The sequence below is a fragment of the Canis aureus genome, chromosome 28 (assembly GCF_053574225.1).
Source record: "Canis aureus isolate CA01 chromosome 28, VMU_Caureus_v.1.0, whole genome shotgun sequence".
Classification (NCBI taxonomy): domain Eukaryota; kingdom Metazoa; phylum Chordata; class Mammalia; order Carnivora; family Canidae; genus Canis; species Canis aureus.
In genome coordinates this window covers 27,338,957-27,366,892 of record NC_135638.1, presented here as the reverse complement: position 1 = coordinate 27,366,892, position 27,936 = coordinate 27,338,957, and the positions used below count along the sequence as shown (strand labels likewise).

General features: G+C 38.5%; 1 protein-coding gene and 1 long non-coding RNA gene across 11 annotated transcripts in view; one reads left to right on the top strand and one right to left on the bottom strand.

Annotated features, from left to right (window-relative positions):
* Nucleotides 1–27,936, bottom strand: part of CYP7B1 (cytochrome P450 family 7 subfamily B member 1) — a 174,553-nt gene that overhangs the window by 62,279 nt on the left and 84,338 nt on the right. The window contains exon 1 of one of the 3 annotated variants that reach the window (XM_077876805.1): nucleotides 2,419–2,483. The exons of the other annotated variants lie outside the window; for them this stretch is intronic. The gene's annotated coding sequence lies outside the window, so the exon portion shown is untranslated. Of the gene's footprint in view, nucleotides 1–2,418; nucleotides 2,484–27,936 lie in introns of those variants that run through there. 3 annotated transcript variants of the gene reach the window in all.
* The window catches only part of LOC144300575 (uncharacterized), a 67,593-nt gene that overhangs the window by 20,754 nt on the left and 18,903 nt on the right, over nucleotides 1–27,936 (top strand). For 6 of the 8 annotated variants that reach the window (XR_013367303.1, XR_013367301.1, XR_013367305.1 and 3 more), the window contains 2 exons: nucleotides 3,701–3,786; nucleotides 9,731–9,860. This is a non-coding gene — a long non-coding RNA (uncharacterized LOC144300575). Of the gene's footprint in view, nucleotides 1–3,700; nucleotides 3,787–9,730; nucleotides 9,871–27,936 lie in introns of those variants that run through there. The other 2 variants (XR_013367298.1, XR_013367304.1) reach the window with 2 other exon arrangements.

Sequence of the window (27,936 nt, the reverse complement as noted above, 5' to 3'; positions counted from 1 at the left end):
AGACATGGAGAGATAAGAAACTTGTCCCACATCGCACAGCAGAGAAGCTGGCATTTGAGTGGTGCTGAGCCACCAAGCTGGACTTGGGCTCCCAGTCAGTAGGCTAAGTGTTACATGAAAACCACACCCCAAAACTGCTACTGAATTAAGCTGATGCTTTTCCCCCAAGTTTCATGGCTCTTCACTTCAGTGCTGACTTAAGGGGTACATGTGTGTTCGAGACTCTGTAATAAGGACAAGTCTGTGAGCTGAGCAGTAATCTCCATGAGGGAGTTACTCTGGTTGCACCTGTCCTTTATCTATAAATTCTTGTCTGTCCTAAAGGCACTGAAGCATGAGAAACATTGAGACAGATTATAGAGTTGAAATACCGACAGAACAATGGCATAATTTAGTTTGTCCAAAGGAACACAAGCCAACTGAAATTTGGCTTGATTATGCATGGAATTAAAATTTGTCTCTGCCAATCACATTGGCATCATCATAAGAAAGGAACCCAGACCACCAAGGCTGGCCAGTGAATTGGACCCTGGCAACTTTTTTTTTCTTTTAAAGATTTTATTTATTTATTTATGAGAGACACACAGAGAGAGAGAGGCAGAGACACAGGCAGAGGAAGAAGCAGGCTCCATGCAGGGAGCCCGATGTGGGACTCAATCCTGGGTCTCCAGGATCACACTCTGGGATAAAGGCGGCGCTAAACTGCTGAGCCACCTGGGTTGCCCCCTGGCAACTTTTATAATTATTTTCTATGTGTCATATATGAAAATGATGCTAGTCTATTATTGTCAATGGGACACATATTAATAATTATTAATTTGGCAGGCATTTACTGAATGCCTAGCATGTTACAGATGCTGTGGCAGGCTCCATGTGCAATAGCTAAATGAAAAGCTAGGACTTTTGCCGTCTGCTAAGAGTGCATCATCATCAAGAAGAGCGGATAAACTCAGATGACTTCAGGGGAGATTAAACATGGAGTATCTGGTACCCTCAAGTTTTGGAGATCAGGGTCAGGTTCCTCTCTAGTGATCTGGAAAGTCTTCAAGAAAGAGGGGGCATTTTACGTCGAAGAGTAGAAACGCTGGAGGAAGTCATTTGAAAAAAAAAAAAAGTCAACATCTAAAAAGCTATATAAACTAAGATAGGCAAACTGAGTTTGGGCAAATGGTTTTAACTCACACAAACTGCTTCACCTTCAGGGCAACTTAAAAAATGAATACAATTTCTTCAATTTTTTTTAAATGACTGCCCAGTCCTAAAATATTAGCTCACTAACAAATGGAAGATGCGCTTTAAATATTTGAAAGCTTGAGGTACTCTTTCTTTAATGTTAATGCTTTATTTAAAATGGTTTGCTTTATAAGTGTATTGCTAACAGAAGAAAGACTTGATGAGATATCACCTCATACCTATTAGAATGGCTAAAATCAACAACACAGGAAACAAGTGTTGGCAAGGATGGAGAGAAAGGGAACCCTCTTGCACTGTTGGTGGGAATGCACACTGGTGCAGCCACTCTGGAAAACAGGATGGAAGTGCCTTGAAAAATTAAAAAGGGAACTACCCTACGACTCAGCAATTGCACTACTGGATATTTACCCAAAGGACACAAAATTGCTGATTTGAAGGGATATATGCACTGTGATGTTTATAGCAGCATCATCAGTAATAGCCAATTTATAGAAAGAGCCCAAATGTCCATTGACTGATGAATAGAAAAAGAAGATGAGGTATGTATGTGTGTGTGTATATGTATATGTGTATATATCGTACAAGGTTACTCAACCATAAAAAATGAAATCTTGCCATTTGTGATAATGTAGATAGAGCTAGAGTGCATTATGCTAAGTGATATAAGTCAGTGAAAGACAAATACTATATGATTTCATTCTCATGTAGAATTTAAAAAACAAAACATGAACAGAGGGGGAAGAAAAAAGAGAGGCAAACCAAAAAACAGACTCTTAACTACAGAGAACACACAGGGTTAGTGGAGGTGGATGGTGGATGGGTTTTGGGTGATGGGGATTAAGGAGGGCACTTGTGATGAGCACTGGGCATTGTATGGAAGTGATGAATCACTAAATTCTACACCTGAAACTAATATTACACTGTATGTTAACTAACTGGAATTTAAATAAAAACATGAAAAAAAAGGACAAAAAAAAAAAAAGACTTGAAGGATTTCCCCATAATGTTAACTGATATTTTCTGGGTATTGGGACTATGATTAATTTCCATTTTCTTCTTTGTGCTTTTCTGAGCTTCCCAAATTTCCAGTAATAAAGATATATTTGTTCTGTAACCAGTTAAAAGCACAAAAGTTACTCAGAATGGTCCTTTACCTGTGTTATTCTAGATAAAGAGTCACAGCTAGTAAGTTCACGTGTTTAACAAATATGTAAGTCCACTCACATGCCAGACACTGTCCTTGTCATGGATGCAAAGGTGAGTCACAGTCCCCTTACGGAGTTTGCAGTCTACTGAGGGGAAAGAAATCAAATGACTTAGACAGATTACATATATATCATTATGACATAAAGGAAAGAGAGGAATAGGGTCCTGTGAAAGGGAGTCATGGGAACAAACATGATGAAAATGGTGGCAGGGAGAGGGCAGAGCAGGTGGTGTCTGGGGCTAGATTTGAAGGTGAGTAGGGCGCACTGGGGAAGAGCGTCCAGCTGGGGTGAGCGGGAAGCGTGCTTCTGCCCTGGGGTGGAACCTAGCTGAGCCTAGCGGCAGGACTAATGACATAGGGCTGGAGTACTCTGATGGGAAGGATGGACCGGGTGAGAGAAATTGGAGCAATGAGGAAGTCGAGATCTCATAGGAACTTACAAACTGTTTTCTACTGGTAACTAAATTGGTCCTCAAGAGTATTTAGCTCGGGAAAGGGTGGGGGCACCTGGGTAGCTCAGTCAGTTAAGCAGCTGCCTTTGGCTCAGGATGATCTCAGGGTCTTGGGATGAAGCCCCACTTTATTGGGCTTCCTGTTCAGTGGGGAGTCTGCTTGTTCCTCTGCCCTCCCTCCTCGATCCTTGTGCTCACACATTCTCTTTTACTTTATCTCTCTCAAATAAATAAAATCTTTAAAAAAAGAGTAACTAGTAGAAACTCAAGGCAATGAGAGACAGGGGCAAAGAGCTCTGATGCTTGAGTCAACTGGCCCTGGAATAAACCCCAGATTTCCCTTGGAGATGCTCCTACTCAGCTTCTCTAAACTCCACCTTATTCATCTGGAGAAAGGAACTAACCCCACCCTCATGATGGTAAAGTGGTAGTTAGGGGTAAGTAAGAGATAACATATTTGAAGAATAGCACCGAGAGCATGGTAATCAATTTAGAAAAATAATTATGGTTATTACCAAGCAGATTTTTGGGGAGTGTAAAAAATCCTTTCCATTACTTCTTTTCAGAGATAAAACCCAAAGTAACACGTATTAGTTTTTTCTTTATATAACTAAGAGAGATATATAATTAAAGAGCCTGTTTTTAGGGTATCAGATTTTATAAAAAAGAAACAAGCTTGTATAAATATAATTACCCATACACCCAAACACACATGTACATACATACTATTTTTTAAAACATTGTTTTAGGTTTGCATCATTAAATTTAACTGGGATTGGAATAAGCCAATATACTGTACACTGCCAGGCAAGCCTAATTTTCATGTTATCACAAATGTACTTTACAGGATCTAACTCAAGAGAGGAAATGCAAATGGAAGGAGAAAAATTTTAAATGACCACACAGGAGTGTGTGTTTGTGTTTTGCAAAATGGTGAGTTTTGATGACACTAACTTAAAGCTGTTTTAGTAAAGGAGAATGAGTATAATTTACCAACAGGAAAAAAACTGAATTTAACTGAAGAGAAAACAGTCTAGTATCCAATTATTTGTTTGGATTTTCTCCTTTCAACAGTGTTGATGATTCTTATTATTTAACATCATGATTAGTTAGTCTGCTAGACTAGTTATCTGCCTTAAAAAAAAAAAGTGCACAAACCACCAGATAACAAATATTGTTGGCTATTAAAAAAAAAAAGTTGTGTTAAGCTAGTATTATTAATTAATCTGGGAATTGAGGTGAAAAAGTATCTACCCTGAAATGTTCATTTGTTCTAGTTCTAATGTCTTCACAATCCTGTAAGAGGATATTTCCACTCAACTGCATTTATTGTCATCCAGCTTCTCACTCAAACAACTTCAAAGTTACCAGGATATTCTAGAAAGAGGCCAGGATTCTCATGGAATCAAGGGCTAGCCACCAAAATAAGGTTTCTGGTAAATATGGAAGGTATTTTCTTTAATTAAATATAACTACTTCTTCTCAAAGTGAGTGGGGGAAGTTCTGAATGCCTGGGGAAAATAGAAGGAAAAAAAACCTTACACCACCCTATCACTATATGCTAAGTTGTGCTAGTAGAACTAAACCAACCAACAAACAGGCATAAAAAGGCTTTTGAAGCAAGGATCTCATAATAACTAGGTAATTTCAAATTGGGCAGAATTACACATTCCCTCAGGGGTCACTATATTAACGTCCTTGTAGTAGTACAGTGTATGTATGGTTCGACAGAGCATCCTGGCCCAAGAGGGCCACGGCAAGAGCTGGAGATTAATTCTTGCCTATTTTGAACATCCTAACACAAAGGATCCTAAAAAGCCACCACTTAAAAAAAAAAAAAAAAAGCCACCACTTTCCTAATGCTTTCAGGAAATATTGTAAGTGTTTTAGGAGTTGGTAATAATACTGACCTTTAAAAATCTTGAGCTTTTGAAGCAGACAAGGAAGACAATTATTCTCTGATCCTTTTGTACTAAAGCACGCTGCAAAAATTCATTAGTCTACTCACCAAGTTACAAGGGATGAAACTCATTTCTAATTAGGTATTGGGTGGGCACCTTGCCATTAGAGAATGAAGTTAGGTCAATATGTTTCTTATCTGCATTTGTAAAATATCTGTGATGGGCAAAATAATCGTCTTTTAGTTCCTTGGAGCAGAATGGAAATGTTTTATTTGGAACTTTATAAAGCAGCTATAAATATGAGACAGAGCATAATGCATAGTAGGTGTTTTTGACCCTTTTGTAAACCCGTTTACTTTGCTAAATAAGAAAGGAATATGGTGACATCATCCTCTGTTCAAATATTCATATCAAATTCTCCATACATCTCTGAACTCAAACTCTACAGACAACTTCTCAATCTCTCAAAGAATTCTTATAGTATAGGAATAGTTGCAGAGAGTAATTACTTTCTTTTTCCCCCCATGTAAGATCAGCCTTCCTGTCATCAGAGTGTTTGAGATGTTTGGGGCTTTACCTTTGATGAATACATGACATGCCAAGTTCTATGGGTCTACAGATTCATCACTCTCCAAATTTATAGGGATGTATGCAGTGTGATTTGATAAATTGTTTTGTTTTGCCTTTCATCAGTCACACGATATTGAAAGGACGCTCCCAGTATATCTTAGGCATCATCTATCAAAAATAAGGCTTCGGGGAGAACAAATAAAATGCAGTAAAAACTTGTTGAACTGATAACTATATAATATGAATGTGTCATCCCTGAATATGAAGGACCACTCTAAGAGGCTCGTATTTTATTTTTTTTAAAGCAAGTTTACATATCTGTTTCCCAGTGGTTTAAAGTACATTTTGGTTCAAATGTTTGCAAAGCTTCCCAAGTGTCTTTGGGAGAGAGAGTGCTATAAATTAAAATGATTATTAATCTTACTAAGTCTATTCCTTTTTAGTGGCATTTACTTAGGAGATCTGTGCCCCCTTATGATGGATTGGTTTGGCAACTTACTGGATGTACTAGTATATGAAATAAGAAGTCAAAGCTTGATACTCAGTTTTGTTTTGTTTTGCCTTTAAAGGAAAAAATATCTATTAAATCTCTATTTTAAAAATCTCTATTAAACTGACAAGTAAACTGGGCTAAAAACAGTTAAAAGGAGGGATGCTTGGATGGCTCAGTGGTTGAGCATCTGCCTTTGGCTCAGGTCGTGATCCTTGGGGTCCTGGGATTGAGTCCTGCATTAGGCTCCTTGCAGGGAGCCTGCTTTTCCCTCTGCCTGTGTCTCTGCCTCTCATGAATAAATAAATAAGATCTAAAAACAAACAAACAAACGAACCCAAAACCCAGTTAAAAAGAGAATGCTGGGACTTTAATATTAGACCTGGTATTTTAAATCAAAGTAGGGATGGTAACTATTGCATTTATTAATTCAAATTCTATTTACATTTCATCATGAGAACAATGAGTTTCTTCTAATTAATAAAATGTTCTCTACTCAAGACCACTAATAACTATAAGTCCATGAATATATGTTTGAATCCTAGAAGAAAACTGCTTTACAGGTTTCAGGGCCTTACTTTCTTTTGAGAGACATAAAGCATAACAGTTAATAGATTTGTTAAACAGATTCCATGGTTAAAATCTCTTTTTAGACATTAGGCAGCCTTCAACATAACAGATCTAGAAAATCTACCTTGCCAATTTATAATGCTCAAATGAATGAGCAATCAGAGAAAATAAAACAACAGGAAGATTTTAAATTTGCTGTTCTGACAGGAAATATTTCAAAGATTGATAATTTCCAGGGCTACTGATAGCATGGGGTAAATGGGGATTCTCACACACAACGTTAGAAAAAATAAGGTATATCTTATTGACACAGAAAGACTTCTAAGGCATGCTATTAAGTGAAATAGGAAAGCTATAGAGTAAGAAGTCTTATATAAACCAATTTATATAAATGCCTCCTTTCCCCTCATGTATTAATAAAATAATGCAACAATAAAGATCTAGGAACTTTCACACCAAACTCCCAATAAAGCTTGGGGTGAGCATGGGAGAGGCAGCAAAGAGAAGCCAACTGAAGGGGTTTTTCACACTGTAACTCTAGATACTCCTGTATCAATTTAACATTGTACGGCAAGACATGTCCCCATATTTCTTACATAATTATTATTTTAAAGAAAACATTTTTTTGTAAAAACTCGTTTATGAGTTATGTCACTTACTTTTTTTCCCAGAGGATTTCAAAGCAGGCAAAGGCATCATTCCATTTCACTGAATTTATAGTTTGCACACTGTACTCTGAAGCCTTAGGGATTTTCTAAAGTCCCCTGCGGGACAGAGAATGAAGGCCGCAGCTGGTGGGCTTCAGCCACTAACACACACACACATACACACACACATATACACACACCTACACCCAGCCACCTCCATGCCAACTCTGGCTTCCAGCATTGGCTTTCGCTGTTTCATAGATTAGAATTAAATGTACAATTTTGTGGGGGTGCCTAGGTGACACAGTCAGTTAAGCACCCAACTCTTGGTTTTGGCTCAGGTTGTGATCTCAGGGTTGTGAGGCTGAGCCTTGGGCTCCATGCTCAGCATAGAGTCTGCTTGAGATTCTCTCTCCCTCTCTCTGCCTTACTCACTTGTGGTCTCTCTCTTTCTAAAGTAAAATAAATAAGTCTTTAAAAAATGTAAAATTCTGTGTGTAAACAGTGTTTCAGGACTTAAAAATGTTTAAAGACTATTCCAATTCCAACTATTTTGAATTTGTCCCCACAATGACGATGCATTTGCTAAAGGCCACACCCCAGTGTCAGATCCCAGAGAATAGTAGGTCTCTTGCTCTGTACCACATGGCTTCTTTATAATCCCGGGGTGCCTTCCTCTCATACATATATCACAGATACCCTCCCTTGTAAGTCAGAAGCAGCCAGCAATAGAGGCAAAGGGATGAATACACTTCACCCTACACCAGCTTTCCTATTCATTTTTCCTTAAATGTTTATATTTATCTTTTAATATCATATATAGTGGAATAACATAAAGCCTTCTAGCTTCTTAAGAAGCATAACTTTTATAGGAGATGATCTGAGTAAGTACATAAAATAGTTTCCACTATTTTCTCCAAGATAAAAAGATTCCCAAACTAATTAACAAAATGACATTTATTGCAGTCAGTAAAGTATTAACACTGAAGTCACTAAGTACAAAATAGCTTAAATGAGTCACCTCACCCACCCAATTAAGAGCTGACCCACAAGATCCAAGAGGATGATAGTTCAAAGAAGGCAGAAGGGCCACTCTTTCTGCAGGAACCAAACCACAGAGGCACGTCCCCCCAAGAAAACAGTTCATTGCCATTCTCACCTGCAGAGATGAATTGAAGACAGACAGCTACAGACCCAGAGAGGGCAAAGAAAAAGCCACCCCACTGGGTTGTTAGTTATTGTCAAACAGTGAAAAAATGGCAATGAAATAACAACCTGACATAGACTACCAGACCCCCAAACAGGACTTTTCACATTCCTCCTGCTAACAAGGATCTTCCCTTCTCTCAGTACCCAGTCTTTTTTTTGTTTTTTTCTTTAATTGGTGTTAGTATCACTCATGTTAGCTCTGAATCACACACTGCCTGGTGCTGGTGGCTTAATTTCCTTGCATGGGATGTATCTTTCGATCTTGATCATAAGTACAGGAGGGCAGCATTGTATCTTATAGGGTATTTTGTAAAGCCTATACAATGAACTAATTAGTAGGTAGTTGATGGATATTAATGACTACCTACCATGCACTAGGCACTGTACTAAACTGTAGAGATCCACAGGTATGGCCATTCATTTTATGTGTCAACTTGATTGGGTTATAGTACCAAGTTACTGGATCCAACACTAATCTAGGTGTTGATATGAAGGTATTTTATAGATGTGGTCAATGTCTACAATCAGTTGACTTTAAGTAAAGGAGATTACCATCAACAATGGGAGTCAGACTTACCCAATCAGTTGAAAGGTCTAAAAACCAAGACTGAGGGTGCCTGGGTGGCTCAGTCAGATAAGCGTCTGACTTTGGCTCACATCATGATCCCAGGGTTCTGGGATTGAGCCCAACATCACAGCATCGGGCTCCCTGCTCAGTGGGAAGTCTGTTCTCTCTCCCTCTGCCATTCCTCTCACTTGTGCTCTCTGGCTCTCTTTATCCTCCTTATCTCTCTGTCAAATAAAAATAAATAAAATCTAAAAAAAAAATAAAGTCACTGTCTCTATGAAAAAAATAAAAAGCAAAACTGTATTTTTCCTTAGAAAGTAGAAATTCTGTCTCAAGAATACAGTATCAACTTCTCCAGCCTGCCATCCTGTCCAACTGATTTTAGACTTGACATCTCCTGTAATTCTGTGAGCCAATTCCTTAAAATAAAACATATACACATACATATGTAAATATCATATATACATGTCATCTCTTGTATACATATCACATATACATATACCCATACATATACCTATATGTCCAAATGATTCTGTTTCTCTGGAGACGATTAATATAAAACTGAACGAGATTCTATTATCATGAAACTTATATCCTCCTTGGGGAAAACTAGTTATCACCTGAACATATCACTAATTGAAAGAAACAGAGTGAGTGACAAAGTTGCATAGAAAATAAAGCAAGATGGATATGATTCCAAGTGGCTGGAATGCTGCATTTGGACCACATGGTCTGGGAAGGCTTCTCTGAAGCAGGGATGTTTAAACTGAAACAGGAGTTGATATTTTCATTACTTTTTTTCGTTCCTTTCATAGAGCTTGTACAAAGTGATTTACATAGTATGCACTCAATAAATTATTTTGAATAATAATGAGAAGATTAATAATATGTACTTATGGAAGATTGGCCATTCTAATTTTAGGTAACTAAGAAGCGAGCCAAGTTTAAGACCTTAATGAGAAGAAAGTCTTTCCTCCAAGCTGAAATTACATCAACATGGACCTGGACGCTCTTGTTTCTGACTTGATTAATGAATGGAGGTGACTGATTAAGTCGTTCTGGGTATGCAATGCCTTTTACCTGCACTAATTTGAAAACAATATGATGTAACACAGTTGGTAGACAAAGTACAAAGCAGACCCTATTCTGTCTCTTCCTACCTCATTCTTCCCCTCCTTTCCTCAAAGCATACCGATACTCACCCACCCTAAACCCACAAGACTTGATGGATTATTTATCAGGGAGAAAAGATCCCATATTTCACCTTTCTCGTCCATGATTCCTACTATCTAAACAATCACACTATCTTTTTATTGAATGGTTTTGTGTGTGTGTGTGTGTGTGTGTGTGTAAGGGGAGGGGGGGCAGATAGAAAATTGAGATTCCTTCAAACTTTAACCCAAGAGACATTTTTATCATCTCAGAGCCGTACCTCATATTAATTAGGAGACACCTGGACAGATAACCATTTCAGATGGGGCAACCAGACCCATATCTGTCTCCCAAGAAATGCAGGCTTAAAGTTCATAAGTTTATGTTCTTGGCACATGAGAATATGCTAAGTGAGTATACACACACACGTGCGCGTGCACACACACACACACGCAAATATAGGGCCAGGTAAGTTACTGGCATCTTTATTTTTTTTCTTTTCTTTTCTTTTCTTTTTTTTTTTTTTTACTGGCATCTTTAAATGTCCATAAAGTTTCTAGCAGAGAATCATTAAAACAATGATTCCACTTATTGAGAGGAATTAACTGAGTGAGCTAGGACTGTGCAGTCTGTCCCTTTGCAAGATGTCAATACAACTTCTTTCCTTCCTATCTTGAACTGTGATGCAAAATGCATGAGCAAAGGCTGATGCTCTGAACAGAGAAGGTACGTTGGAACATTTTCAAGCAGACTCTCATAGGCAGTAGAGGTTGACCAGAACAGGGAGTGTGTGAAGAGATAAGAGGCGGTGCTAAAGGCTTAATTAACACCTAAGCTCTGAGAAACAGAATACTCTGCCCAACAGGTCTGAACAGGATTTCCACAGTAGCAGGCTATGTTTTGGGGTGGATTCATAGGCGATAGATTCAGAGTTTTTTCAGAAAAGAAGAGGGGAAAAGGGAATGATAAGCGTAGATAACAACACTCATAGAGCCAAGAATCAGAGATTTTCAGAATTAAAATGGACCACAGAAATAACGGAGTTTCCCATCTTCATTATTTAAATGATGAGCCCAAAGCCCGAAGAGAAACACATTTCCCCTGAAGAAATCCCATCTTGCTTCACCATGAATAGGTACTTATATTCCCCAGGTGGAGGCAACCCACCCGAGTCTATCAATAGGTTTTTGACAGGAAACCATCTCTACAGAGCTTGCTCCAGGCCCTAGTTTTCCAAGATATGATAGCTAGAGACCATCTATAAATTAAACTCTGTGTTTTTCCATTTCTTTTTTTTTTTTTAAAGATTTTGCTTATTTATTCATGAGAGACACACAGAGAGAGAGACAGAGACAGAGACACAGGCAGAGGGAAAAGCAGGCTCCCTGTGGGGAGCCCAATGTGGGAATTGATCCCAGGACCCTGGATCACCATCTGAGCCAAAGACAGATGTCCCACCACTGAGCCACCCAGGCGCCCGTTTTTGCATTTCATGTGTTGGCCTGTTGTGATCACACCTATTCATACCAACTTAACCTGTCTACATAATAGTAATGCCAGTGGTAGGGATTTATGTGCAGTAGCTCAAGGAAAGAAGTTCTGCTTTCCCATGTGAACACAATACTTCTGATGATGCACTATGTGCAGAACATTCTATGCACCACTACACACTCCCTTTGACACACACACACACACACACACACACACACACACACATGTTGAGGGTTCAAGCTACCTACTTGCCCTCCCATTTACTCTAGTCTTTTGGAGTTCCTCCATCTTTTGTGGGCTCACATGTCCCAGAGAAATTTTATGGGCTATGCCTTGCTCTGACTGTTCCTAATTTTTAGGTGCATCTGCTTGGAGAAAAATGTTCTGGATAACGTTTACTTTGTTTTTCAAATCTTCCCTTGATCAAATTTCCCATGGCCTTCAACTCTGGTCAGAAGTGGAGTGCCCTTGCCCTGTCCCTGTCTGAATTTGATTTCAATAGCTTCCCACCTCCTCCACCTTCTCTGGCTTCCTCCTCACCAGTAACTTTCCACTGTGAGCAAGATAATATATTTAGGCCTGCAGTTGGGCTCCCTTGCTCTGGTCTTGGCCCCCCTTCTATCTGTGTGGCTGCTGCATTAGCATTATAGCCACCACCTGGGAGTGAGTGTCGACAGCATGTGTTTGGATTTCTGCAGTTCCTGCCACTCTATGTTGGGTATGGGAGCCAAAGCAGAAAGTATAACTTGAACAAACGAGTATTTTGAACACAATTAGGGCTTGTAGGTAATTCATGAATTTATTAATGGTTTGTTTTTTCCTGCTCTGGGTGAGATATTAGCCACCATTGAGTCTTTAACCATAATAAACAGACGGACGAGGTGACAGTAGAAACAGGTCCTTGATTAAAAATCTATGTTCTGCAAACCTGCAAATTAGATAATCAGAGTAGATGGGATAGAGTTTCTCAGCAAACATACAATTGCCATAGACTTCTCAGAAAACAAACAGCCATGGGTCTAAAGAATTTCAGATAAGCCATGTTTGGAAAAGTATAAAAATATGCTTTTAAATGACACTAGTATCAGATATCCATTTAAAGCTTTAAAAACAGCATTAAATATCTGGTTCTGAAGAATGCCAAATGGCTAGCTTGAGTGCTTCTTTCTGCCCCTTTCCTCCCCTGCCCCTCCGGAACCGAGCAAGGTTTTAGCACCTTGTTGACAGAGCCAAGAAGTGAATGATCGACACTAATGGGATTTTTAATCTTCAACCTAATTAACTTTGTTAAAATTAAGGCTTACTAGGAAGAATCAGCACAAAGAAATTAATTAAAGCAATGGAATTTTTGCTGGATTTAACAGCTGAGTACTGACTATAGCTATAATGCACACAGAGACAGATATTTTAAATTCATTTCCATTTTTCTCTTGTGTGCTTTCGTGTTCCCATTTCCAAAAGAGCCTATTTTCCCAAAGCAGAGAGGGCCCATCTCTGCCATAGGTACAGGCCATGCCAATATACAGAGGACAGTTCCTTGTCTATTGATACCATATACCCTTGACCTTGGTGGATCTAGTTCGCCTGGAGCCTGGCAAGGTATCTGACATATGGCAAGTGTTTGATACATGTTTGTTGAAAGAATGAATGTGTGAATGAGTCAGTAATTATAACTTAAAAAAATCAGTGATAATAAGTGATGGCATTGACATTACAGCTTCTTTTCCTCACCTTGTGGTTATTGTGTGAAAAAATAAAAAAGGAAAGATAAAGTGAACTGAGCACTTTCTTCCTTGCAGAAACTAAGTAAGTCAATGTATGTAACCTTATGCAGTAAGTAGAAGAATCTTTCGTAGTGGCCTAGCTCTAAGTAGACCTGCTGCCAATTAAGATTGACATACACTTGAAGTGCTACTGGTGAAAAATAAAGCAATACCTTTGTTTTGGATCACAGAGGAATGGAAATATTTCTGATGAGTCAGCTTTGTATAGCTCTATTACAAAATGTTCAGGATAGTACTTGTAAATTTTATCACAAATTTCCCTGACTTGATATCATTAAACAATGATCACATAAATTTAAAGATTTTTTCATGACTGTAGGTCTTAACCATAAATAGCAACTATCAGATCGTATTCTGTACAACAGTGATTGTTTCAGTCCTCTAAGTTTCACAGGGCTGCTTGTCTGTATTCTTTTTGATCCCTTTAAACTTGGCAGTTTGGACCACTTTACCTCCATCCTCACTCTAAACTCTAAGACAAACATAGCTCTAATAAATAAGAACAGTAATTCACAAAGTCACTATAGCATTATTTTTGTTTCTCTCTTTCATTCTTTAACGACTTAAAAAATACTATCACCAACAACAGGGCTGGACACTGAATATATATATACAATGAACAAAACACAGTCCCTCCTTTAGGAGGTCTGAAGCCCAGATGCAAAAAATACAAAAATCCAACAATGTAGTAGTACTAAACACAGGTGTCCACAAATGGGCCGCAGGGCAGAGAGAAGACAGCAGAGACCCGCATAGAATAGGAAGGGGGTAGACGTAGAGTCTACCCAGGCACTGATGCCTTGGAGGCTAAGCAAAATTTTAGCAGATGGAGTAGGGGATGAGATGGAATTAACACAATCCAAGCATGGGGCAGGAACTGGTTGTGGGTGGGTGAAGGGTGAAGGTTAGGGTAGAGAGTGCAATCTGGTGTCTGTAAACCAGCTGGAAAATTTGTTATCAGACTGAAAAGGTCAAGTCATTAAAGGTTTTGCATTAGGGGTGAGGATGGATTATTTTTAAAATCCTTCTGGTGGCACTGACAAATAAGCAAAAGTGAGAAAATACTTGAAAAACCAGGGAAACCTAAAAACCCTCTACCTGGTCACTTTAGTGAAACAGCACATAGGCAGCAGGAGACAGTGGGCAGACAGGTGCTTTCATTGCCCTTTGCCTTAGTCAGTTGGCATTTGCCAGTGTGCTCATCTGGTCAAAGCAACACTGTGTCCCATCTCTACCAGCAGACCTGGAAGAAATCTATACAACCATACTCTGACTTATCAATGTGCTCCTCCTTAAGTGCTGACTACCCAAACTAAGGAAATTAGTGGTAGAGTAATGAAGCTGGGCCAGCAAACAAGCCAGGAAGGTAGGTGTGCCAGGGACAAAATGTGGACAAAGGCAAAGGGCAGATGTGAGCTGATTAGTAACAAAAGATAGGAAGACCACTGTCACTGAAGACAAAGAGGGGCAGTTAGGCACAGCAGGTTCAGGCAGACAAGTTTCAAAGTCTAGAATGTCAATTAAGTCAAGGAATCATACCAGGGTAGAGTAATAACAGATTCATACTCAGGGACCAACCAAGTGGTCCCACACAGATCAGGGTCCAAAGAGAAGTCAGAGTGAGGGCCACCAAGCCCTGCTAGGGTCTGCTTGAGGAGAACCCTGGTTTTAGGTTCAGGTAAGACTTGGTCCACAGGTTTGACAGATAGTTACAATGGCAGACCAAGGGCAGAATGGCGGGAGCTATCTACTCAGGACACAGACAATGAGGTGGTCACTCCACAGACGATTGAGAAACAATGATGAAACTATTAAAAGTAGGTCTGCTTTTTATAATTACCATGTGTCAACACTTCTAAACAATCTAAGAGATAAGTACTCCTTTTATTGACCTAAGGTCTAAGTAATTGTTGGGCTTACACAAATAAGCAATTTTCTTACCTTTCCTCTTATGAACATGGTATTCTGCAAGAAAGTTAAATTAGAAGAATTACCAATTATACAGCTGTCTCTCCTGACCCAGACTCAACTACATGCATTTATTTCAAGAGTACAATTCTTAACTGCTTGAAAATATATAAATTCACTTTTAATGTAATTAATGTTTCCTAACCTTGGTGGTTTATTTAAATAGTAGATTCTAAATTTTTTTTTATTTTTTATTTATGATAGGCACACAGTGAGAGAGAGAGAGAGAGAGGCAGAGACACAGGCAGAGGGAGAAGCAGGCTCCATGCACCAGGAGCCCGACGTGGGATTCGATCCCGGGTCTCTAGGATCAGGCCCTGGGCCAAAGGCAGGCGCTAAACCGCTGCGCCACCCAGGGATCCCTAAATAGTAGATTCTAAATATATATGATAGCACAGTGATCGTAATGACGAAGGAAGAGAACCAGTCACAATTCTGCCATTCTTTGTAACCCTCTGGAATTTTTTTTTATGCTTAAAATCTTAAACAATGAGACAATGCAAACTGCAAGATGTAGTACTTTTGTTTGCGAAATGAAAATTTCAGCTCACACGTGAAGTATTTTACTGATTTTGAATAATACCTATTATTCCTATTCCTACTTATTTACTAATTTTGAATAATACCCATTATTCCTATTCCTACTTATTTACTGATTTTGAATAATACCTATTAAATTTAATTTCTTTATTAATGTAAAAACTAATTTTTTTTAAAAAAACTAAAATGTTAAGAAAATACTTGTTCCTGATTCTTTATCATTTATCATTAGATGATATTGTCATATAGAGAAACGAGTGCTAAACACACTAGAGACACTAGAGTGTCTAGTGTTAAACACACTAGAGACATCATTGGAACAAAGGTGGCTGAAATGGGGGATATGAGGTAAAAGAGAGAGCATGGCAATTCCTGAGAGGGCACACTTAAAATTTCCAGACATAATCTGAGGGTCACCCACAATACTATGTATGTGGGTCTTGACTCAGGGTGGATACATTTTTCCTGCAGAGATTTACCAAAAAGTGGCATTTTTACACAGCTCCAAGGCCAACCCTTAGAGGTCTGTGAGATTTTGTATTCTTCTACTTCATAGGATCATACATCATGGGGAGGATTTCTAGTTTGGCCAGAATCACTCCAAAAGAAAGGCTAAACTGGCAGCTCCTGGAGGGCAGGGACTGTATGTTTCATTTTCAACCCTCTAGGACAATGACAGTATATGGCATAACTCAGGTGTTCTAAGCGTTGACAGAGTGAGCAAGCACTGAATAGATTTCAAACAAAATGAAGATCTTTTAGCATAATTCATACCTTTCTTACAGTTTATCTAATTAGTCTATTGCTTGCCTTCAGTTTCATATGGATTTTTTCTCAATCATTTATTAATAAGTATGTGCTGTTGCCTACTCTATGGAGGCACTATTTGAAGTACTGGGAATATAATAATTGAATAAGTATAGTGATTAGTCTTGTGAGTAAAGTGCTTCTTGATCACTGAATAACATGATCTTAACACCTTGTGCAGGACACACCCATGTGCACCTGCCTAGCTTGCTAAAGCAACCTCGCCAACCATTGAGGAAATAGGAACTAAATGGAATTCTCTTCTGAATCACACTGAGTGACCTGGGTTTTACACAGTGTGAGACCATCCAAATGCAAAAACTTCAAAGAACCTCTTCAGAGATTTATGGTTGAACTGAAATTCTGTCCTACTAATTACAAGGGACAGTCACATTGGGTTTGGACTCAGGGCTTGTACTCTCTCATTAAATTTACCACCTGGCATGTAGTAGACCCTCAATAAATATTTATTAAATGAATTAATCATACAATACCCATAATGGCTCATTTGTGATATATTAATAATATATAAAATTCTCAGTAATTTATTATCTATTGCAACCTGATTTCTCTTACACTCTTAATTCAGTCTTAAATGGCCGTTCACTCCCGTTTTCTTTTACTACTTCACTGCATTAAAACACTGCTTTCTTCTCCCAGCTTGTGATTTAAATATGCTAGCCGAAATTCCTATTAATTCCATTCCAAGTATTTGCACAGAACTGATCCACCATAGCCGTCTGCTAATGATGCATCTGTCATTTTATTGACACCCCTAAACAGCTTTATTCTCTTTTCTAATTAAGAGACAAAACTGGTATTGTCAGCTGATGAACCGACATTTGGGGGCTTTTGTTCTAATGTAAAAGGCAGCACATTATGATGCTAAAACAAAAACTCAGGAATGTTAACAGAAAAGCCCACTAGACAAAATATATTTACATGTACGATTTGAATTAAGCTTGTTATAAGCCTAATGCGCATACAATATTTTGAGTTATAGGAAAAAAATATACACTCATGGCAAAATATATTCAAAACAAAAAGTGGCGCTTGCTACCCTAACTGGTCATTAAAATTCGGAACAAAGCAGTCTCATGTGCTCTCTGGACAATCAGAAATCCTAAGAAAAAAATTAAACCTTTTAAAGCAGACCAACATGATATGCTGGAACATAAGCTGTCAAGAGAGGTAATAATAATGTTTAAATAACACCTAAATAAGAACTAAAAGTTCTTAGAGAAAAGCCATAGAAATGAGGTAAATAGCACATTTTTAAAGGCTAAAAAAGCAATGATTTCCTGATGATTATATTAGCCAATTGCCAGAGAAACGACAATTATATACAAGTACAGAACTAACAGCTCACCAGAACGTTCTCAAGCAACTGAGGAGGACAAGCCGTAAAAGCTCTATCACCATCACATTAAAAATCTAATCTAAAATCATTGCATGTCAGAAAATTAAGGATTCATCAAAATATTCCCAAAGGTTATGTGCTGTAAGGAATGCATAAGAAGGAACTACATTCTTTGATTTCTTTACACAGAAATATATCGCAGGACTTACATTTTCAAATAAACTAAACATAAAATCTGGTCTGCCAAATGAGATCATTGTTATAAAGCAGTTAGCATACATTTTGGCACACAGAAAGTGTCTGATAATGTTAGCTGCTCTTATTATTGTTGTTATTATTGTGGTGTCAGAATTAGCTCAATGCTTTTCATGGTTCCTTCCGAAGGTTTAAAAGAACCCCGGAAGAATTTCTTGTGGCTCAACCATAAAATAATTTCAGCTAATTCTGTCTCTATCCTTCTTGCTACATATTTTTGCTCTCATTTAGCACACTAGTTCCAAATTCTCATCTTTTGTGTAAATTCACCCTCTTTGCCTAAATGCTTAGGACTGAGGCTCTCTGACCTGTATGTCTTGCTTTTTATGCTCACATCACCCCCAACTTTGTCTTTCATATCATTCTCTGGGCTATGAGCAAAACCTCCCTCACATGAAGCCCAGGGCTCCTCCTGCTTGTCAAGAAGCTCAACCACTGAGCCACCCAGGCATCTCTCTTTAAACATTTTGATTATTATTTTTGTTTAAATAAGATGATATAGGGGATCCCTAGGTGGCTCAGTGGTTTAGCGCCTGCCTTCAGCCCAGGGCCTGATCCTGGAGACCCGGGATCGAGTCCCACGTCGGGCTCCCTGCATGGAGCCTGCTTCTCCCTCTGCCTGTGTCTCTGCCTCTCTCTCTCTGTGTCTGTCATGAATAAATAAAATCTTTAAAAAAAAATAAAAGCAATCCCATATATATGCAACATCATTGTGTGTGTGTATGTGTGTATGTGTGTACACGAATATCTCTCTATCATCTACCTATCATCAAAGAGAGAGAAGTAGAGATTGTGGAACCAGTTTCTGAAAAGAAAGCATACTGGCAATTGGGCAGGAGACCCTTAAGAAAATGTATTTAGTTGCTTAATTATGACAGTCCTTCTATGTTCTGAGTTTCTAGGGGGGCAGGAAAAGTATAGAGTTGATGATTTATAGACCTAGAAAATTCCCAATCTTTCCGTTGGAATTCAGCTTCAATAGGATAGTCAAACGAGAATGCCTCGACCTCCACATTCATTCAAAGTCTGCTTGCAAGATTTAAGTGATGGCCAAACACAGCCTGCACTTTGACAGTTAATGGACTTCTTGGGGAAGTCAGTAGACAGGTATTATGTCATTCCTACTTCACTGGCTGGTGACCAGGCCTGAGGAGCAAGGGAACAGTGAACCAGGAAACTCTCTGTAAAAGGAAGATGTTGTGAGTCTGTAAATACATGCCAAATCTATTGGCTTTGATCACCTCAGCTGGCCTTCTGAGCCCCACATACTAAACGTATGAACCTTTCCCTAGGATTTGTGTTATGTAAGTAGACGAAAGCTTTAAAATATTCTCTTGCTTTTGAAAATATTTTTGTTGCTATCAGTTAAATATGATTCATAAAATGTAATCATTTTGGGCAAAAGGTTCAACTGGGTGAATGCTAGCAGAGATAGCTCAAGTCCTTTTCAATAGAAATTATTATACGTTTTTCAACTTTTTTTTTGCTTTCTGATTTCTTTTTTTTATGATTTTATTTATTTATTCATGAGAGACAGAGAGAGAGAGAGAGAGAGAGAGATGCAGAGACAAGCAGGCTCCATGCAGGGAGCCCGACGTGGGACTCGATCCCGGGTCTCCAGGATCAGGCCCTGGGCTGAAGGCAGCGCTAAACCGCTGAGCCACCCAGGCTGCCCCTCTTTTTTTTTTTTTTTAAGGACTTTACTTATTTATTCATGAGAGATACAGAGACACAGGCAGAGGGAGAAACAGTCTCCCTGAGGTGAGCATGATGGAGTACTCCATCCCAGGACCCCAGGATCACAATGTGAGCCAAAGGCAGATGCTCAACCAACTGAACCATCCAGGTTCCCTCTGATTTTTTTTTATTTTATTTTAAAGAAAAAAGAAAACTTTTCCCCCTTGATTCATTCCTTCCTTCCTTCCTTCTTTCCTTCCTTCCTTCCTTCCTTCCTTCCTTCCTTCCTTCCTTCCTTCCTTCCTTCCTTTCTTCCTGCCTTCCTTTCTTTCTTTTTCTTTCTTTCTTTCTGTCTTTCTTGCTTTCAGGTATAGTAGATTTTATTCTTTGTTAGGATAACCAGCATCTTCTTCTCCCAGTCATTCTGTGATTTTTTTTTTCTTTTAAGCTTTTTTTGGCATCATACCTTCATTTTTCTCTGCAGTGTTGTACATGCTACTGTGTTCTAACCAGTTAGCCTTCCTTTCAAATACACTTATTTTCCTGGTATGTTTCTTATGCTATTTCCCACTAATGAGCTGGACTAGTCCCTCATCTTCTTATTAGAGGGAAAAATGACAGTCCATGCGCCACTCAGGTCTGCGACCAGGAGAGAAAAGCCCCAAAGTTTTTACTTTATTTAAATTAAAAATATGAAAATCAAAATTTACATGTCCTGCAGCACTGAGGCATTGTTTCATTTCAAAAATATTTTTTTATGATTTCTAAGAATTCACAATCAACTCATGGGACCTTAGAAAATTAAAAACAAAATAAAGAAAGGTGGTAACAGTTGCCAGTGACACAATTTCCAAAATTCTATCCAGAAGTATGGTTCCAATGAAGCACATTTAAGGACAATAAGAAGACCCAGAGGATCCTGACCATTACATACTTTCACTTTTGCTTAGCTTTCAAAGTTGAAATTAAAATCTGAAGCAATATTTAACAATGCTATATTCGTGAGAAAGGAAGGTTTTCTTAAGCATCCTTCCAATCCCATTTTGCATAAGAATCCCAGTACCCAATGGATGCATGCCACTTCAAGTTTTGTACTGCTGCAACCAGTATCACCCAGATCCACTCTACCTATAACTGGGTCCATTCCCAAATTACCTCCTTATTGACCCAGACATCACCCAATATCCACCCCCCCCAAAAAAAATCCCTATTTTTTTCAGTGGGAATTATTTCAACTGTTTAAAATAAAAGCAAAGTGACTGGGTCATTCTGACTTTTAACAGGAGTTTTAAAATATTTGCAGACATGAATGGTTATTACTGGCAATGCAAACATTTCTAATAATATAGGGAAAGGAACGCTCCCTCCTTGCACATTATTTTTTAGTGGAAAATGCCATCAGAATTTCAACACAACCTCATATTCTCTGGGTTTGTGTCCTCATTCGATCAGCTATTCATCCCACAAACATCCACTGAGTGTGTGTCCTCTGCATGCCATACGCCATGACTGGTGTGGTGGGAGAAGAAGCTGAGAAGACAGGGGTGCTTCAGCCTCCGGGATGGCCCCCAGAGAGCTCTACCTCCTGGTATTCACACCCTCCCACTGGACTGGATGGGTTTGTGCGACATTGTGATATTCAGCAGAAAAGAAGTTATGTCACTTCCAAGATTAGGTTATAAAAGACTGTGGTTTCTGTACTGGGTTCTCTCTTTTTCCAACCACTTTTCTGGGAAACAAGCTGCTGTGTTGCAAAGGCCTGGACGGGGAGCAGATTCTTCAGCCCCAGTGACATCTTGAGATGGCTACAGCCCCCCTGACATTGTGACTGCCACCTCATGAGTGACCCTAAGCCCCAACCAGATATCGAAGCCACTCACAGATCCCCCAAGTCTCAGAAACTGTGAGGTAACAAATGTTTGTTGCTTTAAGCTGCTAAAGTTGGGGTCAGAGGGTAACTTATTACACCACAATAGATAACTAATATGCATTTGGAACAGAGAGACAGCCCAAGACGTAAGTCTAGTGGAAAGAGCTGTAGCTGAAATAGAATCATAGACCAAGCAAATTATGAAATTATTGTGATGGTTAATTTTATATGCCAACTTGGCTGGGCTAAGGTGACTAGTTGCTTGGTCAAATGCTAATCTCGATGTTGCTGTAAAGGTACTTGTGGATGTGATTAACATTTCATAAACTGACTCTAAGTAAAGCAGATTAACGTCTGCAATGTGGGTGGGCCTCATCTAATCAGTTGAAGGAGTTTAATATACAAACAGGTTTCCTGAGGGAGAAACAATTTTGCCTGAAGACTGTAACATAGAAACCCTATCAGGTTTCCTGCTTGTTGGCCTGCTCTACGGATTTTGGACTCAAAATTGCAACATTAGTCCTTACAACCCTGCAGATTTCAGACTTGCCAGCCCCTCAATTGCATGAGCCAATTTCTTAAAGTCTCTCTCTCAGATATATATAGCTCTGTACCTCTGGAGAACCCTGAATAATATAGGTATTAAGAGGAAAGCCCAGGAAAGTCCTTATTGGAGTATTCCACTGAACATACCACCTAAACTGTATATTTATTCCCATTAGGGAATAAAGAGGAAGAAATGATGGGCCACATAGATGGAATGGCAGAAGCAGCTTGTTACTGCCAGATTAATAGAGTTGTCTGGGTTTGGGAGTGGTGGATTGTGGAAGATATAGTTAGAAAAGAGGTAGGATGAGTCAGGTAGTAAAGCATTTGTAATGCGAGACAAAGGAAGCATTTTTTTTTTTTTTTTTTTAAGTAGGAAACTAACTAAAAGGTACCACCCATTGTTACTGCTAGCAACACAGATTAGCAGAGTTGCTCATTTCTGATTTGGGATAATATTTCCTCCATTCCTTATTTCAACCACTGAGAGCCCAGGTGGGCTTACACCTCACTAACTTCTCTGGAAACACTCTTTATCCTGCTTCTTCATTTAGCTCCTACCTCACTGGCTGCCTCCCTGCAATCTCCTTTCCCATGTCCCCATCTTGGGTATCCCTGAACACAGGAGCAGCTCAGAGCTTGGTTTTCAGACCTCTGCTCTTTTCTCCAAATGCTCTAGCCTGGTGTCTAGGCCAGCGCCTCAGATCTCGCTCAGTACCACTGACATTCTGAAAACACCTGAGTTTGAACCTCCAGGTGGACCTCTTCCCTGAATGCCAGACTCCTGATTTTAGGGCTGATTCAACATCTCCACTAAGAGATTAACGGCATCTTAAATTTGACCTATTCAAAATGAGCTCTGAATTTTCCTACCAAGAATGTTCTTCTTCAGTGGTTCTGTAACTTGACAAATGGCAGGCCCACACACCCCAGTAGCTCAGACCCAGAAATCTGGATTTAATCTTGACTCTATCTTTTTTCTGATAACCCTCGCATAACATCACTAAGTCATTTGGGTCCTACCTTTAAGATATTTCCTAAATCCAAGTAGTGTTCCATCCCGGTCTAGGCCAGCATCACCCCTTTCCTGTACAACTGCAAGGGCCTGTCCCTGGTTGAATGCTTGCCCCACAACAGCTTCTTCTCCAGTTATCAATTCTAGCAATCCTTTAAAAACACCTTCCTTTCTGTTCCTGGAGCTTGCCAGTGAAGCTCTGATCTCAGGGCCTCTACACCTATAGTTCTTTAGTCTAGAATGCTGTTCTTCTAGACATCGTTATGGTTCACTTCATTCCCCTTTGCTGTTCAAATGCCACTTACTCAGAAAAGCTTCCCCTGACTCTTTACCTAACCACTTCTCCTACCACCTCATCACTATCTCTCCCCTTACCTTGTGTTACTTGAAAGAAAGAAAGAAAGAAAGAAAGAAAGAAAGAAAGAAAGAAAGAAAGAAAGAAAGAAAGAAAGAAAAGAAAATACCACCTTATAGATAATAGGTCTCTCTGGTTATAAAATATGGTCTATCGTATGGACTAGAAGAGAAACTCCTTAAGGGCAGGACCTCTGCTCAATTTCCTCACTGGTGCTTCCCCAGTGCCTAGAATGTGGCTGGCAGAGAGTATTCAACAAATATTTGTCAAATAAATACATGATTGGGCTATAAATTCCTTATCCCATATACTGACATGAGTAAGATCATATAGTAGAAGAGGGACGGCAGAGCATGGTTCCAGAGCCACACCGCCTTACTAACTGTGTAACACTGAGCAAGTTACTTGATCTCTTTTTGCCTCAGTCTCTTCATCTGTAAAATGGGAATGATAACAATATCTGCTATTGGTTGTAATGAGGATTAAATGAATTGACATTTTTAACATGCTTACAACAATGCCTAAATAAACACCAAACACTGTATACAGACTTGTTAATAATTAAATTAATAGATTATCTAAGCAGCAGAAATAATAGTAAAATATAATTTATTATAGAAATCAGACATAAAAAGAGTTTTACTTTTAAAAATACGTAAACTCGGGGGGTCTGGCTGGCTTAGTCAGAAGAGTATACAACTCTTGATCTTAGGGTTGTGAGTTGAGCCCCATGATGGGTGTAAGGAGTATTTACAAATAATATGTTTAAAAATATTTTAAAGAATAGAAATATGTAAACTCATAATCAGCATCCAAAAATTTCTTTTGAGTTCAGAGACAATTTCACTCAAAAGTATGAATGAATGCCATCTTCCCAAGCAATTGCCAGCAGGTACATAGACGATGATCAATAAATGTTCGATGATGAAGAGAATTGAAGTCTGTTAATTTTTATCTCCTGGAATAATTCAGAAATGCATAATAATACTAAACAAAATTACTCCTCCACATTTTTCCACCTCTGATAATGTACAAATGACCAATCAGCACATGAGAAGATGCTTGATATCCCTGGCATTAGAGAAATGGAAGTCAAAACCACAATGAGATGGCACTTCACACCCACTTAGATGGCTGTAATGTAGCACAGCCACTGTGAAAAACAGTCCTGACAAAATTAAACACAGAACTATCAAACAGACCAGCAATTCCACTGCTAGGTAAATACACGGGAAAAAATGCAAGCATACATCCACTTAAAAACTAGTACATAAATGTTAATAGTAGTATTATTCCTAATTACCAAAAAGGAAACAAAATCCAAATATTCATTTGGATAAACAAATGCGGTATATGGTTACATGTCAGCATATTATTTAGCAATAATAATATAATTATTTTTATAATATTTATATTCCATAAATTTAGCAATAATAATATAATTATTATTATTATATTTATATTCCATAAAAGGGAATGAAGTACAGTACATGCTACACCATGGATGGACCTTGAAAACATTATGCTCAGTGAAAGAGGTCAGACATGAAAGGTCACATATTGTATGATTCAATTGATATGAAATGTCCAGAACAGGCAAGTCCATAAAAATAGAAATAGATTACTGATTACTTAGGGATGAGGAGAAGAAATGGGGAGTGACTGGTAATGGGATATTTTTTGGGGGGGGATAATGAAAATGTTCTGGAATTAGATGGTAGTGAGGGTTGTACATCCTCATTGATATACTGAAAGATGATTAATTGTACACTTTTAGAAGGCAGATTTTACAGTGTGTGAATTACATCTCAATTAAGAAAATAAATCAATGCAAAAAAAAAAAAAAAACCCAAACTCAATAACATCTAAAAGTATGTGGCATACAACAGATGCTCAAGAATGTAAATTAAAAAAAAAAAAAGAAATGTAAACTTCTTTAAAAAAAATTACTCCTGGATAATTCAAACTTTCTCTAAGCATGTTCTTTTTATTTGTTTGTTTTTAAAATTTTATTTATTTATTCATGAGAGACAGAGAGAGACAGAGACATAGGCAGAGGGAGAAGCAGGCTCCCTCCGGGGAGCCTGATGTGGGACTAGATCCCAGGACCCCAGGATCATGACCTGAGCCAAAGGCAGACGCTCAACCACTCAGCCACCCAGGTGCCCCTCTAAACATTTTCCAAGTGTGTGTTACTCTGCATAGCTGGGAAAATAACTCTACCTGCTTTGAACATTGTGAAAGGAGGGATAAATAAGTCTCACTGGTTTGTTATAGATCTTTCCTCCAGATAAAATATTTCTGCATTCCAGTGGATTTACCTGACGTTATCTGCAAAACTCTCTTCAGTCTGAGGCATGTGGCTTAACAACTGCTTTGGGCCCTGGGAAGGGAGTCAGGACATGATGTTCAAGGAGCCTAGGTAACACCCTGCCAGTCTTGTTTCCCTTCCCAGCCATCACCCTGGGTTTGCAGAGTTCTCTCAGCCCAAATCACAATCCAGACAAATACATTTAGTACCGAATAGTAGTACTCAACCACTGTTCCCTAAGCCCTCAGCTCCTGTCATCAGCATAAAAGCAGTTCCTGACTCAGCAAGATCCATGGTGATAGTAAAGATATCTGCACATGAAACCCCAGATTCAAGCTGGATCATTGTGCCTGTGATGCTTCTGCAGCTCCTGCAAGCGTCCTTCTACCCGTTCATCTCCATCACCTCCCCCTGGCAAAGCTTTAGAGACTGGGTCGCTGGCTACAATTAATGTGTAAAAGGCATCTAAAACACTTTCTGTGGAGCTTCCCTTTTTCTAGGCCCCTTCTTCCTTTTTTCTTTCCTCCTTCACCTTTTAAAAATTCACCTATTGGGTCCCCTGGGTGGCTCAGTGGCTGAACCTCTGCCTTTAGCTCAGGGCTTGATCCCAGGGTCCTGGGATTGAGTCCCACATTGGGCTCCCCACAGGGAGCCTACTTCTCCCTCTGCCTATGTCTCTGCCTCTCTGTCTGTGTCTCTCATGAATAAATAGATAAAATCTTTTTTAAAAATTCACCTATTAATTTAGCAAGAACTATTTAATAGATATGGACTAGGTGCGAAACACTGAATGAAGATCGTTGAGGATATACTGAGTGAAAAAAGAATACACAGAATCAAAGAAAGACATACCTATGAGGAGCTTACACTTCATTTTGAAAGGCACTTCTCCCAGTAAACTTTTATATTAGTTCAATTTTCATGGAAGTACAAGTTTCTGGGGTTCTGTGTTTCTAGCACTGGCAGTTAAACATTTTCTGATTTAAAGATAAATTCTTAAGATGTCTGTCATTAAATTTTAAATAGCCTTTCATTTCTTTCCTAGTGTTTAATTGGTTTTATAAAATAGCTATCTACTTTTTTTAACTTTTCAAAATTTTCTTATTTACTTCAAAATATAATGCATACTTTTTGAGATAAATTCTTTAAAATACACATGAACATCAAACTTTCATATAGGTTATATTTACAATGTCCTACGGAAGCTCAATATTTAAATAATGAATAAATACTTAATATAAATTAAAAATACTCATATCCAGATGACAAATTCTATGTTCTTTCTAGGATTTCCTTAAAAAGGAGAGGGGACATATTTACAACTGAATTTTCACACAATGCACGTACACACAAAGCTCCTTGTTTATTGGCAGAAACCAGAAGGACCTATTGTATATGCTGACACCTACAGACACCTAGAGATATTATTATCTCCCAAATCATGAAAAGCATGATACATTTTCTCTTCTGCACAATTATTTATTAAACAAATTAATGAATGTTAAAATGCCCATTGTCTGCATTGATTATACGCAACCCCTCACTGGGTAATAGTCTAGCAAAAAAACTTACTTGATTCTGAGTTTCAATTGGCATCTCCACTCTTGGAAAACGCCTCAAATAAATTGCAGCTGTGTACTTCCTACATTAAAATATGTTATTTCCCTTACAAATAAGGAGAAATACATTTTGATGAAATATTTTTTTTCTAAGTTGAAAAGAATATCCCAGCTCTACAGAGTCTTTAAAATAAGACCAACTATTCAATGTCATCACGTTTTCCATGTTTACGATAAAACATTCTATTTAAAAAGTAATGAACAAACCCAGATGTTGTGTATTTTGAAGCTTGGAGAGCAACTCTTATTTGCAGTCTACACTTAAGTCAAGTAGCTCTAAGATCCTTGTATTTGCAATCCCCTTTTCTGCTTAGAAAATGCTGGTTAAACACACACACCCCATAGAAAATGTATGTATTCTTCATTCCCAAACTTGAA